Genomic DNA, 19,418 nt, shown 5'->3' with positions numbered 1-19,418 from the left:
TTTTTTTGTTTTGTTTTGTTCTGTAGAAATTTGCAAGCCAGTTCTAAAATTTATATGGAAAAGCAAAGAACACAGACAGAACCAAAGTACTGTCTATAAAAAAGACAAAGCTGGTGGACTCACAGAACTTGAATTCAGAGCTTAGTATAAAGCTAAAAAATAAGCTTATATTATTATTTATTATAATTATTTATATGTATGGAAAGGATGGATATATATATAAATGGAATAGAAGAGAGTTCAAAACTAAGCTCTTTCATATAGATGTGCATGTTAAGTCACTTCAGTCATGTCCGATTCTTTGCAACCCTGTGGACTGCAGCCTGTCAGGTTCCTCTGTCCAAGGGATTCTCCAAGGCAAGAATACTGGAGTGGGCTGCCATACCCTTCTCCAAGAGAGCTTTCCAAACCAGGGATCAAACCCACATCTCTTATATCTCTTGCATTGGCAGGCAGGCTCTTTAACACAGTAGATTTTCAACAAAGGTGCTAAGGTAATTCGAGGTCAGGGGCGGCGGACGGAGAGGAGCTACCCCACGTCCAAGGAGCAGCGGCTGCGCGGGGAGGGCCTAGAGGAGCTATCCCACGTTGAAGGTCAGGAAGGGTGGCGGTGAGGAGATACCCTTTGTCCAAGGTAAGGAACAGCGGCTGCACTTTGCTGGAGCAGCCGTGAAGAGATACCTGACGGCCAAGATAAGAGAAACACAAGTAAAACGGTAGGTGTTGCAAGAGAGCATCAGAGGGCAGACACACTGAAACCATACTCACAGAAAACTAGACAATCTAATCACACTAGGACCATAGCCTTGTCTAACTCAATGAAACTAAGCCATGCCCGTGGGGCAACCCAAGACGGGCGGTCATGGTGGAGAGATTTGACAGATTGTGGTCCACTGGAGAAGGGAATGGCAAACCACTTCAGTATTCTTGCCTTGAGAACCCCATGAACAGTATGAAAAGGCAAAATGATAGGATACTGAAAGAGGAACTCCCCAGGTCAATAGGTGCCCAATATGCTACTGGAGATCAGTAGAGAAATAACTCCAGAAAGAATTAAGGGATGGAGCCAAAGCAAAAACAATACCCAGCTGTGGATGTGACTGGTGATAGAAGCAAGGTCCGATGCTGTAAAGAGCAATATTGCATAGGAACCTGGAATGTCAGGTCCATGAATCAAGGCAAATTAAAAGTGGTCAAACAAGAGATGGCAAGAGTGAATGTTGACATTCTAGGAATCAGCAAACTAAAATGGACTGGAATGGCTGAATTTAACTCAGATGACCATTATATCTACTACTGCGGGCAGGAATCCCTTAGAAGAAATGGAGTAGCCATCATGGTCAACAAAAGAGTTCAAAATGCAGTACTTGGATGCAATCTCAAAAACGACAGAATGATGTCTGTTTGTTTCCAAGGCAAACCATTCAATATCACAGTAATCCAAGTCTATGCCCCAACCAGTAACGCTGAAGAAGCTGAAGTTGAACGGTTCTATGAAGACTTACAAGACCTTTTAGAACTAACACCCAAAAAAGATGTCCTTTTCATTATAGGGGACTGGAATGCAAAAGTAGGAAGTCAAGAAACACCTGGAGTAACAGGCAAATTTGGCCTTGGAATACGGAATGAAGCAGGGCAAAGGCTAATAGAGTTTTGCCAAGAAAATGCACTGGTCATAACAAACACCCTCTTCCAACAAAACAAGAGAAGACTCTACACATGGACATCACCAGATGGTCAACACTGAAATCAGATTGATTATATTCTTTGCAGCCAAATATGGAGAAGCTCTATACCGTCAACAAAAACAAGACCAGGAGCTGACTGTGGTTCAGATCGTGAACTCCTTATTGCCAAATTCAGACTTAAATTGAAGAAAGTAGGGAAAACCACTAGACCATTCAGTTATGACCTAAATCAAATCCCTTATGATTATACAGTGGAAGTGAGAAATAGATTTAAGGGCCTAGATCTGATAGGTAGAGTGCCTGATGAACTATGGAATGAGGTTCATGACATTGTACAGGAGACAGGGATCAAGACCATCCCCATAGAAAATAAATGCAAAAAAGCAAAATGGCTGTCTGGGGAGGACTTACAAATAGCTGTGAAAAGAAGAGAAGTGAAAAGCAAAGGAGAAAAGGAAAGATATAAACATCTGAATGCAGAGTTCCAAAGAATAGCAAGAAGAGATAAGAAAGCCTTCCTCAGCAATCAATGCAAAGAAATAGAGGAAAACAACAGAATGAGAAAGGCTAGAGATCTCTTCAAGAAAATCAGAGATACCAAAGGAACATTTCATGCAAAGATGGGCTCAATAAAGGACAGAAATGGTATGGACCTAACAGAAGCAGAAGATATTAAGAAGAGGTGGCAAGAATACACAGAAGAACTGTACAAAAAAGATCTTCACAACCCAGATAATCATGATGGTGTGATCACTCACCTAGAGCCAGACATCCTGGAATGTGAAGTCAAGTGGGCCTTAGAAAGCATCGCTACGAACAAAGCTAGTGGAGGTGATGGAATTCCAGTTGAGCTGTTTCAAATCCTGAAAGATGATGCTGTGAAAGTGCTGCACTCAATATGCCAGAAAATTTGGACAACTCAGCAGTGTCCACAGGACTGGAAGAGGTCAGTTTTCATTCCAATCCCAAAGAAAGGCAATGCCAAAGAATGTTCAAACTACCGCACAATTGCACTCATCTCACAGGCTAGTAAAGTAATGCCCAAAATTCTCCAAGCCAGTCTTAAGCAATACGTGAACCGTGAACTTCCTGATGTTCAAGCTGGTTTTAGAAAAGGCAGAGGAACCAGAGATCAAATTGCCAACATCTGCTGGATCATGGAAAAAGCAAGAGAGTTCCAGAAAAACATCTATTTCTGCTTTATTGATTATGCCAAAGCCTTTGACTGTGTGGATCACAATATAAACTGTGGAAAATTCTGAAAGAGATGGGAATACCAGACCACCTGACCTGCCTCTTGAGAAATTTGTATGCAGGTCAGGAAGCAACAGTTAGAACTGGACATGGAACAACAGACTGGTTCCAAATAGGAAAAGGAGTACATCAAGGCTGTATATTGTCACCCTGTTTATTTAACTTGTATGCAGAGTACATCATGAGAAACGCTGGACTGGAAGAAGCACAAGCTGGAATCAAGATTGCCGGGAGAAATATCAATAACCTCAGATATGCAGATGACACCACCCTTATGGCAGAAAGTGAAGAAGAACTAAAGAGCCTCTTGATGAAAGTGAAAGAGGTGAGTGAAAAAGTTGGCTTAAAGCTCAACATTCAGAGAACGAAGATCATAGCATCCAGTCCCATCACTTAATGGGAAATAGATGGGGAAACAGTGGAAACAGTGTCAGACTTTATTTTTGGGGGATCCAAAATCACTGCAGATGGTGACTGCAGCCATGAAACTAAAAGACGCTTACTCCTTGGAAGGAAAGTTATGACCAACCTAGATAGCATATTGAAAAGCAGAGATATTACTTTGCCAACAAAGGTCCGTCTAGTCAAGGCTATGGTTTTTCCTGTGGTCATGTATGGATGTGAGAGTTGGACTGTGAAGAAGGCTGAGCGCCGAAGAATTGATGCTTTTGAACTGTGTGTGGTGTTGGAGAAGACTCTTGAGAGTCCCTTGGACTGCAAGGAGATCCAACCAGTCCATTCTGAAGGAGATCAGTCCAGGGATTTCTTTGGAAGGAATGCTGCTAAAGCTGAAACTCCAGTCCTTTGGCCACCTCATGTGAAGAGTTGACTCATTGGAAAAGACTCTGATGCTGGGAGGGGTTGGGAGCAGGAGGAGAAGGGGACGACAGAGGATGAGATGGCTGGACGGCATCACTGACTCCATGGACGTGAGTCTGAGTGAACTCCGGGAGTTGGCGATGGACAGGGAGGCCTGTCGTGCTGCGATTCATGGGGTCGAAAAGCGTCAGACACAACTGAGCGACTGAACTGAAGGTAATTCAAAGGAGAAAGAACTATTTCCAACAAATGATTATGGCACATTTCAACACACCTATGTAAAAAAGGAAAAAAAAAAAATCTTGACTCACACCTCTTGCCACATGCAAAATTAACTCAAAATGGATCATAGATTTCAATGGAAATCCTTAAACCATAAAACTCCTAGAAAATATAGGAGAGAATATGTTTAACCTTGAGTTAGAGAAAGATTTTTAAAATCATATTCAAAAGCACAGATCATAAAAGAAAAAAATTAACAAATTGACCCATCAAATTTTAAAACATCTGTGCTTCCACAGATACTGTTAAAATAATGTAAAGTCAAATCAAAGACTGGGAAAAAATATTTTATGCATATATTTGGTAGAGGATTTTATCTCACAACTCAATAATGAAGAACAAACAAACCAATTCAGAAATGGGCAAAACACGAGAACAGATACTTCTCTAAAAAAGAAATATGAATAGCACATAGGTACATAAAAAGAAAACATCATTAGCCAGTAGAGGAAAGAAAAATTAAAACCACAATAAGTGATCACTACACATTTATTAGAAGGGATGAACATTTTAAGCTGACAATACCAAGTACTGGTAAGAATGCAAAACAACTGGAACTCTCCTACATTTCTGATGGGTACAGCCATCCTGGAAAAAAATTGTCAGTCTCTTAAAAAGTTACTGTACTTGCCATGATAACTAACTATGTCACTCCTAGGTTATCTTCTCAAGAGAAATGAAGACAGACCTCCAACAAAGACCTGTACAAAAAAAAAAATGTTTATAGCAGCTTTATTCATAGTGCCCCCATCCCAAAAATCTTGATTCCAGCTTGTGCTTCATCCAGCCCAGCATTTCGCAGGATGTACTCTGCATGAAAATTCAATAAGCAGGGCGACAATATACAGCCTTGATGTACTTCTTTCCCAATTTGGAACCAGTCCATTGTTCCATGTCCAGTTCTAACTGTTGCTTCTTGACTTGTACGTAAAGAAGGACTGTGAAGAAGGCTGAGCACTGAAGAACTGATGCTTTCAAACTGTGATGCTGGAGAAGACTCTTGAGAGTCCCTTGGACAGCAAGGAGATCAAACCAGTCAATCCTAAAGGAAATCAACCCTGAATATTCATTGGAAGGACTGATGCTGAAACTGAAGCTCCAATACTTTGGCCACCTGATGCAAAGAGATGACTCACTGGAAAAGACCCTGATGTTGGGAAAGATTGAAGGAGGAGGAGAAGGGGGTGACAGAGGATGAGATGGTTGGGTATCATCATTGACTCAATGGACATGAGTTTAGCAGACTCCGGGAAATAGTGAAGGACAGGGAAGCCTGGCATGCTGCAGTCCATGGGGTCACAAAGAGTCAGACACGACTGAGCGACTGAACAAGAACAATCAACTGGTGATTATAAACAAACTAAGGTACATGCAACATGGATGAATTTTAAAAGCATATGCTAAGTGAAAGATGTCAGACACAAAGGCTACATACTGTCTGATTCCACTCATATGACATTCTGGAAAAACCAAAACTATAGGAACAGAAGTCAGTTCACTAGCGACCAGAAGGAACTTCTGGGGGTGATAGAACCATTCTCTATCCTGATTATCATGGTGGTTACCCAAATGTACATATGTGTCAAAATTCACAGAACTGTACACTTAAAATATAAAATTTTTGTACATAATGTATATATGAATAACCCTAACAAAAAAACCCTGAACATTATGTGCAGGAATTCTACTTTCTCTATAATCAGCTCTTCCAATTATATGCTGCATATTTGCCACACTAAGTATCCTCTTATTTTCAAATGAGGCTAGTGGAAGAATAAGATATTTGCATTTAGAAAAGTGCAAGATACCTCTTTACTTTTCTCTTTCCCTTCATACTCTTCATATTCTTCATCATGTCTGAGTAGAAGTTAATTTATCATGGGTTTTGCTGTCCTTATATCAGAATTTTTCTTCCTTGTAAAATTTTGAGGTGGCAAAACAGACATTTTGCTTTCAATTGATTCCACAAGATAAGAATAATTCTCAAATAGACATTTTGTTCAAAGATCAATAGTCTAAATGGAATTAAATAACTACAAATTAAATACAGTTCTTAAAAGTAATTTTGTTTAATGGTAAAAATGCTGTTCTGCCAAACAATTCTATAAAGAGTGGAATTACAAAAGATAATTGAATCTCTATTATTCTTCTTGGTACTCTTATTTAAATTTGTATAAACATTTATTAGTTCCAAAAGAATAAAATATTCTTCCTAAAGTTATCTAGCTAATTCCCTTTCTCTTATATTCATATGAACCATCAGTCTATTTTCATATTTATTTAAATTTTTGAAACTTATTATTTCAAACAATTATTGCAAACAATTATTTTTCACATAAAAGTAACAATTTTCTATTATCACTAATTATTGTACCATTTTACTCTGCAAAAATAAATGCATGCATATTCAGCAACTGATTGAAATAATCTCAATATATAAAGCACAAAACAATTTTCATCTTGGATTACTTCTAAAATGCTTACTTATGTTTGAAAATGTTCAAATGTTAGTAATAATCCAAATAACCTGCCTTCTTTGCATTCCTGATGTAGTTACATTGGTTAAATATGATGTCCCTCTCCTGATCACAGGATCATCGATCTTGTACAATATCAGGGATGTCAAGAATGACACAAAAATAGACGTTTCACTATTTGACCTTTCAAGGGCTGAAGCCCAGATTAAACAGAGTTTGGCTGAGTTTGGAAGACTGAAACCAAACCTCAGTGCATAACAATGGTTCTCAACTACATGTTCAGTTCAGTTTAGTCGCTCAGTCGTGTCTGACTCTTTACGACGCTATGGACTGCAGCATGCCAGGCCTCCCTGTCCATCACCAACTCCCAGAGTTCACTCAAGCTCATGTCCATCAAGTCAGTGATGCCATCCAACCATCTCATCCTCTGTCGTCCCCTTCTCCTCCTGCCCCCAGTCCATCCCAGCATCAGGGTCTCAACTACATAAGAGTGCCTCTTATAGAAACTAGGCAGGGCAACTGGCCCCAGGCCAGAAATCCTGGAGTGGGTTGCATGCCCTTCTCCAGGGGATTTTCCTGACCCAAGGATCAAATGTACTTCTCTTAGGTCTCCTATATTGGCAGGTGGGTTCTTTACCACTAGCACCACCTGGGAAGCCCAAGGTGTTTCATAAATTATATGAATTGAACAGTGAATCCAACAGAGAGGAGAGGGCCAGTGGTAGGGGTATCAAGCAGAAAGATCAATCAGAAGATATTTGTAAACCAATTTTAAATTCCCAGGTATCCACACTGGCCCACGTCACCATCACTACGTGCCACCTGCCAGTTTTACAGCCAAGAACCAAAGAAAGAAGCTAATCTTGACCTTTATCTGCCTATTGGCAGTCATTCTGCAAACAAACCATTATGAACACATCCTGATCTACACTTCCTGCTGCCCTTCGCTTTCTCTTCTCCCACCCTGTTCTTGGAACCACAGCACTTGGGGGAAGTGGGGCTATGATAGCTAGATTCAGAGAAGGAATAAATCATCAGTGGGCTCATTAGTAAGACCTGGGTCATACTCACCCCTTTTAAAATTCAGCAGGACCCAGTGGTCCTTGCCTCACCCCCACCCGCATGTCCTTAGCCTGTCTTTTGTCTGTGTAAAACATTAAAACAAGACCAAATAATAGTAGTTTAATCATTAAGCAGAGTCAAGGACCTTAATTTCTCTTCAAAAGCTATAGACAATATTTTGAGCCTTGTCCTTTGAGCTGTCTTATAGGGCTTCCCTAATGACTCAGCAGTAAAGAAACTGCCTGCCATGCAGGAGACGCAGGTTCGACCCCTGAGTCGGGAAGATCCCCTGGAGGAGGGCATGGCAAGCAACTTAAGTATTCTTGCCTGGGAAATCCTACTGACAGAGGAGCCTGGCAGCCTGCTGTCTGTGGGGTCACGAAAGAGTCAGACATGACTGAAGCGACTGGGTACTCTCAGGCACAGGGAGACTGAAATCACCACCAGGTGGAGTAAATTAACTGTTAATACATGAGGACCTGACCATAGTGGTGACATAAGCTGTCACAGTTCCGAGAACCCACCTTAAAGGGAACAAACTAACGCTGGAACTATAGACTAACTGTAGTTAAAACAATCAAGATGACACTGATCAGACCACTCCACGGCCAATTTCAAGATGACAGTCAGAGCTGACTGTGCTGTTTCTGCATGTAGCCCCCTCCCTCTACCTATAACCCACTGAAGGTTAGTGGTAGGCAGTCAGTCTTTGGGTAAAAGTCTGCTCTTCCCTCCAGGTTGCTGGCCTCATAAATAAAGCCAACTTTTTATTCCACCAACCTTGTCTCTTTATTGGCTTTAGAGCGATGGGCAGCCAGACCCCCACGTTCAGTAACACTTTGGCTGGAAGAAAGCAGTGGATTGATGGCACCGATGACAGCAAGAGCCAAGGAGGGCGCCGTCCCAAAAGGAGATCAAGACTTTCTTGCCCAAAAAAGGAATATTAATAGATGCCTCCTGTGTGCACTTTCCTCATAACTCATTGACAAAGGGAAGCCGCAGGAGTGCACATCAGAGAGACCTTGTCTAATTGGAGAGTTTCCCTAGGGAAGTGATGTCTGCACTGAGTCCTGAGACAAGAATCTAGACAGACTTAGGGGCGAATGTGAGAGAACACTGAACAAGGTGTAACCACAGGAGCAAAGGAAGAGGGACGGGGTCCCCGCAACCCTCCAGATACCCTTTCCTTCATCCAGTACAGGCCTTCACAGCACACACGGGTAGTTTGCCAGTTCAGCATCACCCCTGTTTCTTCTTCCCCCTTTTAACTTTTATTTCTGGAGCAAAGCTTCCCCACTCTCAGATCATCTTATCTGGGTCCAACGGTGGAGCTTGCTGTGCAGGGCTTGAGCCAGACGCTGGATTTATCTACCTGGCCACAGTGATTGATCAAGCGTGGTCATGTGACCAGAGCTGGACCAATCAGAACGAACCTCAAGGGTTTTGAGAACCTGATTTTTTTTTCCCCCACCAGATTTAAACTTGAGTGATACTTTTTAGGGCAGAGACATGGTTGTATATGATAGTATAATGGTAGATATGTCTTTATACATATACATATATGTCAAAACCCATAAAACATAAAGCATCAAGAATGAACCCTAATGTAAACTGCAGACTCTGAGTGATAATGATGTATCAATGTAGATTCAAGGATTCTAACAAAGGTACCACTCTGGTGGGGGGTGTTGATAATGAGGAGCTGTACATGTGTAGGGGAGGGAGGTTATGAAAAATCTCTGTACCTTTGGTCAAATTTGGTGGGAACCTAAAACTGCTCTAAAAAATAAAGTCTATTTTTTAAAAAAACCTGAACGGCATGAGGTCTGGAATGCTTAAAGCCATTTGCCATCATATGGAGTCTGAGAACAAAGCCAATGCTTGGAGAAGAGCCCAGACCAGGATCAGTTTGATGACATTGTTTGGGCTGCTGGGGGGCTTCCCAGGCAGCACTAGTGATAAAGAACCTGCCTGTTAATGCAGGAGACGCAGGAGATATGGGTTCGATCCCTGGATCAGGAAGATCCCCTGGAGAGGGGAACGGCAACCCACTTCAGTATTCTTGCCTGGAGAATCCCATGGACAGAGGAACCTGGTGGGTTATAGTTCATTGGGTGGCAAAGAGTCGTACACGACTGAAGCAACTCAGCACAGCATGGGCAAGCTTCTGGGTCAAGCTCACCTAATGCCAGCCACTCCCCCTGGACTTCTCAGGAACATCAGCCAATATATTCCATTTTGCTTCAACAAGATCTTCCCCGTCCCTCCACACACTATCTGGGACAAGGGTCAGAGTTTCTTCTTTTGAGACCAGCAAGCCTGGCTCCTCTCCCATTTTACTGATAGGAAAACAAAGGTCCAGAGAGGTGGAGAGAATTATCCAAAGTCAAAAGATTGTAGATACCAGGCCCAAAACTAGAAGTCTAAGGAGCTTTCCTCTATGCCTTGAGGTCTGCTGGGGGATTATGCAGTCAATTAGCAGCTGGTACCCTTTCTCCTGTCACCCCCAGCCAAGACTGAGAAAAGACTTGATAGTCGTTGCTATCAAGACATTTATCAGTCAGGCGAGAGTTTTTAATTTTGTTTTTCACAAACCTACTGTATTAATTTCCTCCCCGGTGGTACTAGTGGTAAAGAACCTGCTTGCCAGTGCAGGAGATGTTAAGAGATGCAGTTTCAATCCCTGGGTTGGGAAGACCTCCTGGAGGAAGGCATGGCAACCCACTCCCATATTCTTGCCTGGAGAATCCTATGGACAGAGGAGCCCGGGAGGCTACAGTCCATGGGGTCGCAAAGAGTCGGACACCACCGAGGCAACTTAGCTTGCACACAGGTACTATATTAATTTCCTAGTGCAGTCATAACAAATTACCACAAACTCAGCGGCTCAAAACAATGGAAATTTACTCTGTCACAGCCAGACGTCCAGCATTAAGGTGTCAAGGGTGGGTTCCTTGGGAGGCTCTGGAGGAGAATCATTCCATGCTTCTCTGCTGGCTTCCGGTGCTCTCCAGCAACTCTTGGAGCATCCTGACTGGTAGCTGCATGACTCCACCCTCTCCAGCCTCCACCTCCGCCTTCATATGACCTTCTTCCCTGTGTCACCTCTGTCTCCAAACCTCCCTCCTTATAAGAACACCAGTCATAGGGTTTAGAGTCAACTTAACCCAGTATGAGCTCATTGTAACTTAATGAAATACATCTATTAAAACCCAATTTCAAGTAAGCTCCTATTCTGAGGTTCTGGGGATGAGTTGGAGGGTTGAACTCTAGTCAACCCAGGACACTTAACTCTGCCAAGCATCAAGCTTACATGCCTTGAGGCATAACTGGGGTGAAATGGTGTGTGTGATAATAATGCCCGCACCAGGCTCATGTCCATTTATTTTTTAAATTTTTATGTTATATTCCATTTTTTAAAGGTTATACTCCATTTGCAGTTATTACAAAATATTGGCTATATCTTGCTGATATACATTGTATATCACTGTACATCATTGTAGCCTATCTTACGCCCAATACTGTGTACCTCCCACTCTTCCATCTCTATATTAACCCCCAGCACACACACTGGTGGACACCAGTTTGCTCTCTATATCTGTGAATCCGCTTCTTTTATGTTATATTCACTAGTTCATTGTACTTTTTAAATTCCATGTAAAAAGTGATATCATATAGTCTTCGTCTTTCTCTGTCTGGTTTATTTCACTTCACACCCTCCAAGTCCATCCATGTTGCTGCAAATGGCAAAATTTTTATCTTTTCTATGGCTGAGTAATATTTCGCTGTGTGTGTGTGTCCCCTTCTTTATCCATTTATCTGATGATTGATGATTAGGTTGCTTCTATGACTTGGATATTGTGAATAGAGCTGTTATGAACACTGAGGTGCATGAATCTTTTCAAACTAGTATTTTTGGGTTTTTTCAGATACATACTCAGGAATGGAATTGTTGAGTCATATGATAGTTCTATTTATAGCTTTTTGAGAGCTCTTCATACTTTTTTCCACAGTGGCTGCACCAATTTACATTCCCACCAAAGCGTGCAATGGTTCCCTTTTCTCCACATCCTCACCAACCCTCATTATTTGTGTTCTTTTTGATGATAGTCTTTTGGACATGTGTGAGGTGACGTTTCATGGGTGTTTTGACTTGCATTTTCCTGATAATATCGACAGAAAATGTATGGACCTAACAGAAGCTGAAGATATTAAGAAAAGGTGGCAAGAATACATGGAAGAACTATACAAAAAAGATCTTAATGACCCAAATAACCACAGTGGTGAGATCGCTCACCTAGAGCCAGACATCCTGGTGTCCGAAGTCAAGTGACCTTAGAAGGCATCACTATGAACAAAGCTAGTGGAGGTGAAGAAATTCCAGTTGAGCTATTTCAAATCCTAAAAGATGATGCTGTTTAAGTATTGAACTCAATACGCCAGCAAATTTGGAAAACTCAGCAGTGGCCACATGACTGGAAAAGGTTGGTTTTTATTCCAATCCCAAAGAAAGGCAATACCAAAGAATGTTCAAACTACCACACAATTGCACTCATCTCACATGCTAGCAAAGTAATGCTCAAAATTCTCCAAGCTAGGCTTCAACAGTTTGTGAACCGAGAACTTCCAGATGTTCAGGCTGATTTAGGAAAGGCAGAGGAATCAGAGATCAAATTGCCAACATTGTTGGATCATAGAAAGAGCAAGAGGATTCCAGAAAAAACATACACTTCTGCTTTATTGACTATGCCAAAGCCTTTGACTGTGTAGATCACAACAAACTGTGGAAAATTCTTAAAGAGATGGTGTTGGGGGCCAGAGTGAGGCACTCCGCCCGTGGCAAAGGTCATGAGGAAGGAGGCTTGACATACGCAAAGGCGGGATCGAGCCTCAGGAGTCCCCCTGGAAATCCTCAAGCATCTACCCCCATAACCAGAGCCTGCCTACTTTGCTACTTTGTGCTCTCACCTACACCTCTGACTTTACAGGGGGCTGTCCCCCACCACCTCTCTCGGAGAAGGGGTTAACTTAGAGCTCCAGTTAATAAAAACTCCTGGGCGTGACAAGAGTGTTTTAACCTGCAAACTCCTCTGAAGGTTCTCTGGCCTGCCTGACAGGCTTGTCCGGCCACATGTGATTGCTCGCAGCCTCCCAACCGTGAGAGGCACGAGATGCTTTAAACCTTCTAAAAACAGGTTCCTTAGAAAAGTTAGAAAACTATTAGTATAAGTATAATGGGCTGATTAGAAATTGTATTGGTGAAGGGTTTTTCATTTGTTGAGCCAATGTTTGTTGCTAAGTCTCCATATCCCCTGCCCTTACACACATTAATGAATATATAGAAGAAATAAGTATTAACCTTTGATATTAATCACGTTAGACCTTAGGCTAAGTAAATTCTTTCCCTAACTAAAATCCACTACACTCTCACCCTATAGGAATGTAACTTTATTTGGGTGGCGTTTGTTTTGAGAATAATCACCCCTGGAGAAATAAGTGTCCTGGTTGACTGACCGCTGTCACAAGGAGAGGGTCATAAATTGTCAGCAGGCCCCCTGGCCAGAAGATGATGTAACACCCCTAAGACCTCTATATACATTTGTATGCAGCACCTGACTTTGATAAAAGTCAGGACTGCTGACCCTGAATGACTTTTGCATAACATCTCAGTGTATAAAAGTAGACCATGGAAAATAAAGAATTGGGATCAGTTTCTCGAAATACTGGTCTCCCCATGTCGCTCTCTCTTTCAAATTCTGGCTGAGTCTCCATCTGGAGCTCGGAACCCACCATGCTTGCTAATTATGCCTGGGCTTCTAAGATCCGACCGGGGAGGCCTCAGTGTCTCCTCTCCTTCGGGAGAACGGAAGGACGCCTGCGGCCTACGTAAGTGGTGCAAGCTTCTTGTCTTGAAGTTTTATTGGTCCCCTGCGTAAACCAAGCTACTCAGCCTCTTTTCTCCACTGAATTTTCCTACTGAGCTATCCTCATTCTATTACTCTTTACATCTCTAATTAATATCTAACTGAAGCTATTGTATCCTGATCCTCGCCGACACCGCTTTGAACTCCCTGGATCAGCCAAGGCTGGACCCCGGCAAGATGGGAATACCAGACCACCTTACTTGCCCCCTGAGAAATCTGTATGCAAGTCAAGAAGCAACAGTTAGAACCAGACATGGAACAATGGACTGGTTCAAAATTGAGAAAGGAGTATGACAAAGCTGTATACTGTCACCATGCTTATTTAACTTATATGCAGAGTACATGATGCAAAACGCTGGGCTGGAAGAAGCACAAGCTGGAATCAATATGGCTGGGAGAAATATCAATAACCTCAGATACGCAGATGACACCCTTATGAACATGACCTTTATGGCAGAAAGCAAAGAAGAACTAAAGAGTCTCTTAGTGAAAGAAGAGAGTCAAAAAGCTGGTTTAAAACTCAACATTCAAAAAACAAAGATCATGGCATCTGGTCCCATCACTTCATGGCAAATTGATGGGGAAACAGTGGAAACAGTGACAGACTTTATTTTCTTGGACTCCAAAATCACTGCAGATGGTGACTGCAGCCATGAAATTAAATGACGCTTGCTCCTTGGAAGAAAAGTTGTGACCCACCTAGACAGCATATTAAAAAGCAGAGACATTACTTTACAGACAAAGATCTGTCTCGTCAAAGCTATGGTTTTTCCAGTAGTCATGTATGGATGTGAGAGTTGGACCATAAAGAAAGTTGAGCACCAAAGAACTGAGGCTTTTGAACTGTGGTGTTGGAGAAGACTCCTGAAAGTCCCTTGAACAGCAAGAAGATCAAACCAGTCAATCCTAAAGGAAATCAGTCCTGAATATTCATTGAAAGGACTGATGCTGAAGCTCCAATACTTTGGCCACCTGATGCAAAGAACTGACTCATTGGAAAAGACCCTGATGCTGGGAAAGATTGAAGGCAGGAGGAGAAAGGGATGATGGAGGATGAGAGGGTCGGATGGCATCACCAACTCAATGGACATGAGTTTTAGCAAGCTCTGGGAGTTGGTGATGGACAGGGAAGCCTGGAGTGCTGCAGTCCATGGAGTCGCAAAGACTCAGACACTACTGAGTGACTGAACTGATAATTATCGATGTTAATCATCTTAGATTCATATTCATTTAACACACACTCCCTGAGCACCTACTATGTCTGAGGCTCTGTTAGGTGCTGAAGAATTAAAGGTGCCCAATGGCACAGACCCTGTGCTCACGGAGCTCCAGTCCAGGGAAGGAGCTTGGCATCTGCAAGGCTGTCAGCAGTCGAGAGTAGCGGCTGTCTCAATTTTTCATGAACTGCCCCTCTCTGGACCTGCTTCCTTCTCTGTAACGTGAGGGGTTTAGAATAGACGATCTCTAACACACTTTAGAATTCTAATATTCTGAAAACATTTTTTTTAATGTGTTTGAAAATGATTTGTAAACTGCAAAGTGCTGTACACTCAAAGACAGGCAGTATAACATTAATAGTTAAGTAAGTCAGTCAGCCTGGATTCAAATCCCAGCTCTACTGTCTACAAGCTCCTATGACCTTAGGTGATTTACTTTGTCTCCCTGGATCTCGGTTTCCTTCCATAAAATAGGATACTATAGCATCTCAAAAAGTTATCATGAGGCTAGAGGAATTAGTCCATGCAGTATTGAGGCCAGGGCATGGCCCAGAGCAGGGCCGGATAATGATATACAACTATTAGCTGCATGCTTTCTGCCACTGGGACTTAACCATTCATGTGGGAGATGAAACTAACAGGTGAAAAAGTTAGAGAAAAAGATCCAATAGTGGACCAACCAGAGGGCTCTTGAGACAGCATGGCAAGTTCCCTGAGGGTTGGGGTAGTGAGGCCTGAGGCACATATCTGCCCCTCAACAAACTGCAGGACAGAGGGCAGTAATGCCAGGGTCACCCCATAGGACCAATGACCCAGGAGACCAACCGGGAAACTGGGCTCCGAGCACTGAGCTCATGCAACAGAATAAACTTCAGCTCCGTGATCAGACTAGTCTGGATTTAAATCCGACTCTTCCCTCCTCACTGGGTGGCCTTGGGTTAGTGACCCCTCGTGTCTGGGATCTCACTTTCCTCATCTGTAAAACAGAGATTAAAACAAGAGAGTGTCCCTCGCAGCCTTGTTGCAAGGACTGCCGAGCTGTACATGGAAAATCCCGGCATGGGGCCGCCTCCAATAAGGGTTAGTAAGACACCCTCCACCCGGCAGGACTGGTTCTGTCACTCACTCCCCACAGGTTCGCACCTAACCTGGGGAATCATCACTCTGGCTTGGAGATTACTCAGGTGCATGTTACAGGAGCTTTGGGAAGTAATGCTTTTGGCTATCCTAGACCTCAAAAAAACCAAAAAGGCCTGCACGATCTCAAGCTAAGTGCTTCCCAGAAGCCAGACCCTAGCATAAAGGTGCCGTCTCTGATAGATATTGTTACAGAGAACCAGCTCTTGCTAATCCTCAACTCTCCTACACTCGTCTACAGAACGCCCTCTCCCACACTGGAACTTCTTTGCTAACAGTCCTTCGTCCCCTGGCCATGCATCTCATGCTTTGGGATGTGCCCAGCTCTGCCACTCCTAATCCCTGTCTGGCAAACGAGCCCTGATTTGGAATTCTCTAGCCGGCCTCCAGCTCTGCAGCTTGTATTCACTCCCTGATAATTGTATCCCCTCCCTTGCAGCTTCAGACCCAGTACCACCCAACCCCAGGCCTTACTGGAATCTTAGACATGAGTTCCAGCAATAAAGAGTTACCTGGTCTAGCTGGACCTTGCTGTAAGGGTGCACTGAAAGGGGCTTATTCATCTCCTGCAATCAAGAGTAGGCGGTGCAGAGCTGGATGGCAGCTCCTCCAAGCTCTAAGGGACTCGGGCAGGCTCTCTCCACACTTCTGCTCTGCCATCCTTTGCTTTCCTCCTATCTCTTGTCTCATGGTTACAAGGTGGCTGCTGCCCAACCAGACCACATGTCTGCATTATAGACAGAACACGTAAGAAAAAGAAGCAATAAAGACTACTTATATAAGAAAGCAAAGGCTTCTCCAGAAATTCTCAGCTTATAACTCTTTGGTCAAAAGTATGTCACATGACCACATCTAGCTGCAAGGAGGTCTGGTGAATGAGTATTTTTAGGTAGACATATTGACATACAAATAAAATATGGGTAATGTTAGTAAGAAAGAAGGTTAAGTTAACAGAGGGTGAACCAGGGGTCAGCAAACTACACCAGTGAGCCAATCCAGTCCATGGCCTATTTTTATAAAGTTTTATTGAAACATAGCAGCACCTGTTTGTTACAACACTAAAACAGCAGTGTTGAATAGTTGTGACAAAGACCATATAGTCCACTGAGTCTAAAATGTTTACTCTTTGGTCCTTTACAGAAAATATTTGCCAACTCCTGGGGTGGGCAATGAGTGCCAGCAAAGGAAAAGCTTTTTTCCCCCCCTGGAACACTCCAAAGAACATTCCAATCATGAAAAAAAAATCAGAACTTTTTTCTTCTCTGTTTACATTATTTTACAGTTTAGGACAGATTTTTGTTTTGAATCACACACAGGGTGAATGAGAAGCCTTTGAAGCTTTTCAGGGCATAGAGCCACAGGTCTTAAATCAGGTATCTCTAGTGGTGGTGTGACTTCCATTCATTCCACAAAGAGGTTGAAAGTTGAAAGTCGAAAGTGAAGTTGCTCAGTAGTGTCCAACTCTTTGGGACCCCATAGACTGACTGTAGCCTACCAGGCTTCTCCGTCCATGGGATTTTCCAGACAAGAATACTGGAGTGGGTTGCCATTTCCTTCTCCAGGAGATCTTCCCAACCCAGGGACTGAACCCAGGCCTCCTGCATTGTAGGCAGACGCTTTACTGTCTGAGCCACCAGGGAAGTAGTGCTGAATAGCTACTATGGTGAGAATTGTGTCAGGTCCTAGATAGGGACAGGATGGATGGATGAATGGATAGATGATAAATGGAGAGAGAGATAAAGAAAGAGAGGGATCCGACTCACAATGTCATGCCTTCTTAATTTTGCCTAAAAAGAAAAGTGAAAGTGTTAGCTTCTCAGTTGTATTCGACTCTTCAACCCCATGGACTATAGCCCAATAGGCTCCTCTGTCCATGGAATTCTCCAGGCAAGAATACTGGAGTGGGTTGTCATTCCCTTCTCCAGGGGATCTTCCCAACCCAGGGATCGAACCCAGGTTTCCTGCATTGCAAGTCAGATTCTTTACTGTCTGAGCCCCCAGGGAAGCCCCAATTTTGTCTAGAGAATACACATATGTCTGAGGAGAAAGGCATATAGACTATGGTCAGTATGTGGGTAAAGGCCTAATTGCTGTAACAAAGAAATCCCTTCATAACGCCATCAGGGTTTCAGGGATGTAAATTGATCCCCGTCTCCGAGAACAGTCTCAAAGCAGTCAGGGCAGGTTGGCAGGTGGCTCCACGCCACACAATCAGAAACCCTGGCTCTTTCCATCATCCTTCTCCAACAGCCTCTAAAAATTGACCTCATCTCCATGGTAACACGGAGAAGGCAATGGCACCCCACTCCAGTACTCTTGCCTGGAAAATCCCATGGACGGAGGAGCCTGGTGGGCTGCAGTCCATGGGGTCACAAAGAGTCGGACACGACTGAGCGACTTCACTTTCACATTTCACTTTCATGCATTGGAGAAGGAAATGGCAACCCACTCCAGTGTCTTGCCTGGAGAATCCCAGGGACGGGGGAGCCTAGTGGGCTGCCGTCTATGGGGTCGCACAGAGTCGGACACAACTGAAGTGACTTAGCAGCAGCAGCAGCAGCAGCAGCCATGGTAACAGCTGGGTGATAGGCACATTTAGGTCTCGGGTTATAGGAAGAGGAGGAGAGAACACGGAGGAGCGCCCACCTAACATTTTAAGGTCTAGACTTGGAACATACAACACATCACCTCCATTCCCAATCCACAGTCACGTGGTGGTTCACCTACCCATAAGGGAGCCTGGGAAATGTGCCCTCTGGCTAGGCAACCATACAATTATCTTGGACAAATGGGAAATGAATTTTGGTGGAAAATTAGTAATGTCCACCACATACAACAGGCTCAGGAATCCTTGCTGAACTCAGGATTGAGACAGTCAATACCTGTGTGTTCCCAGGAGCACTCAGGCCCTCCTGGTACCAGTCCACTGCCCCGCTGCCCCCCCCATCCCTGGGAGGTTAGTTCTGTTCACCCTGTCTGGTATGTATTGTCTCCTTCTGACATCATTAGTGGCTTCCAGTCAAGGTTAAGAAAATAGGACCACACCCATAAATGGTCCAACTGCGGCATTAATGACCTTCTGACCTGCCTCATACCAAGTTCACACCCTGGATAATTATTCTTGACAAACCTAAAACTTCACCTTTTATAAATGGATTAAACAATTAACATTCCTTAAAAACAACTCAGAAGCAGTTTGTGCAAAGTGCACAGCTCCTAAGGCCTTAGATCTCTGTGAAACATCCCCACTGCTCCTTTCCTTGTGAAAAGCTAAAAGGATTGGGATCTGTGAGACTTACAGTACTGGCCTATCACAACCTTAATCAAGGGAGTGTCAATAATGGTAGAATTTCAGATACAGCATCCGGGGAGGGATTGGACACAGGGATACGCCTTGGTCTCCTGGCCCCTGGAGAGCCCAGACTGTGCCCCAAATATCCAGTGTAGACTGTCCCTGGGTCTCTCTCGGTGAAATGCATCGGGCCTATATAGATCATATATTTCTGCCCTAGGGGATCCAGGTGACAGCACATTCATCAGATAAATTAATTCCTGTTA

The sequence above is a fragment of the Bubalus bubalis genome, chromosome 16, assembly GCF_019923935.1.
Source record: "Bubalus bubalis isolate 160015118507 breed Murrah chromosome 16, NDDB_SH_1, whole genome shotgun sequence".
Taxonomy (NCBI): domain Eukaryota; kingdom Metazoa; phylum Chordata; class Mammalia; order Artiodactyla; family Bovidae; genus Bubalus; species Bubalus bubalis.
The sequence above is the reverse complement of the archived record's forward strand: the minus strand, read 5'-3'. Positions refer to the sequence as shown.